Here is a 278-nt window from a genome sequence, read left to right as displayed (position 1 = left end):
TTAACGTCAACTGCAGAGTACTCGTAATTTCATTTATTTGGCGGTGACTGCCAGCATCAGAGTGCGGTAGAAGCGTCATGAGAAAGGTGAGGATACCCCGGACAGGATACAGCGTCCCGCGGGCGGTCGCAGCTGCCGGGCTCAGACAGCTTCACTCCGCCCGGCCTCCCCACCGCTGGCAGAGACCGACCGGAACCACGCCCCTCCCGGGCACCGGCTCCGCGATTGCGTCACTTCCGGTCCGCCGCGATTCGCCTCCGGGTTAGGCTGAGCCTCCT

Source organism: Callithrix jacchus, chromosome 10, assembly GCF_049354715.1.
Source record: "Callithrix jacchus isolate 240 chromosome 10, calJac240_pri, whole genome shotgun sequence".
NCBI classification, from domain to species: domain Eukaryota; kingdom Metazoa; phylum Chordata; class Mammalia; order Primates; family Cebidae; genus Callithrix; species Callithrix jacchus.
Note: the sequence above shows the minus strand (reverse complement) of the source record.